Source organism: Carlito syrichta, unplaced genomic scaffold (genome assembly GCF_000164805.1).
Source record: "Carlito syrichta isolate Samal-C Ts95f unplaced genomic scaffold, Tarsius_syrichta-2.0.1 Scaffold288362, whole genome shotgun sequence".
NCBI classification, from domain to species: Eukaryota; Metazoa; Chordata; class Mammalia; order Primates; family Tarsiidae; genus Carlito; species Carlito syrichta.
Window position 1 is genome coordinate 5,442 of NW_007232458.1, and position 1,401 is coordinate 6,842.

Below are 1,401 nucleotides of genomic sequence, written 5' to 3' on the forward strand. Positions count from 1 at the left end.
CTCCAGTCTAGGCGACAGAGTGAGACTCCAACTCAAAATAAATAAATAAATAAATAATTCCACAAGACAGACACAAATCCCTGTCCAGAGCTGGCAGTCTAGGCAGGAAAACAGACAATAAATACATATACCTACCTAAACACGCAATACAACACATACGTCTGCAACGCATAATTGTGCAATGCAAGGCAGTAGAGGTGCGTAGATGGGGCTGACAGGCGCTGTGGGGTGAAGCAAAGCAGAGCAAGTGGCTGGCCAGAATGGAGCCCAGGGTTTCCTGCTGCACAGAAGAGGGTCTGGGGAAGCCCAGGGGGCCTGAGAACTGGGCATTTGAAAATCAAAGGGGAGTGAGCCGGGAGGCCCCAAAGAGGTCTTGAAAAGTGCTCCAGGCAATGAGACAGCCAGCGCAAGCCAGGATGGGGAGCAGGTGGCTCAGTCTGTCATCCCGCGCCTTGGGAGGCTGAGGTGAGTGGATCGTCTGAGCCCGCAGGTTCGAGACCCGCCTGGGCAGCGAGACCTCATCTCTACAATAAATCAAAAAATCAGCCGGGCATGGTAGTTCCAGCTACTCGGAAGGCTGAGGCGGAAGGATCACTGGAGCCCAGCAGGTCGAGGCTGTGGTGGCCGGGACCAGCCGCTGCCCTCCAGTCTGGGCGACAGAGTGAGACTCCGACTCAAAAAAAAATAAAAAGTCCTAGAAGCAGCAAGGAAAGAGGGTAGCCGCGGTGCAGTGAGGGAGGGGCAGGAGATGAGATCTGGGAGCCAAGGCGGGGGGCCGGGGTTTGGGGTGGTGTTGGAAAAGCCCGGGAAGCTGAGGCCCTTCTGTCTTCCACCTTTGCTGTTTGGTACCGCCGAAGAATTCTGTGCAGACATGGAAGAAGAAAATGGTAGGGTGGAGTCGTGTGGCAGGGCCCTGGGGCTTGTCCTGGAGCGAGGCTTCAGGGCAGTGTGGCATGCCTTTGCCACGGGGAAGCGGCGCCAGCCCATCCGGCAGGCGGCGAGGGCAGTGTGGAGAGCATCTGGGGCTGGGGCCAAGAGGACTTGTCCGAGGACCGATGGCCTGTGGCAGCCGGAGGGGCAGAGGTGCGCCAAGGCTCTCAGGCGGAGTCACCCTCACCGGTGCGGGGAGGCCGTCGGCAGCAGGAGCACCGCGGAATCTGGGCCTCAGCACTGGGCTGAGAGGTCAGAACAGGGGCCAAGACGGGCGGGTGGGGCTGAGCCCGGGAGTGTCCAGGTGGGCAGGGGGGAGAGGAAGACTCAACCAGCCGGAGGAGGCCGGCAGGGCTGGGGGTGGTCAGGTCGGTCCCGGGAGAGCTGACTGGCCTCCCACGCGCGAAGGAGGGACGCAGTGACGGACTCGGCAGAGGGAAGGAGTGAGCGTGGAAACCAGCCAGCCAGCCC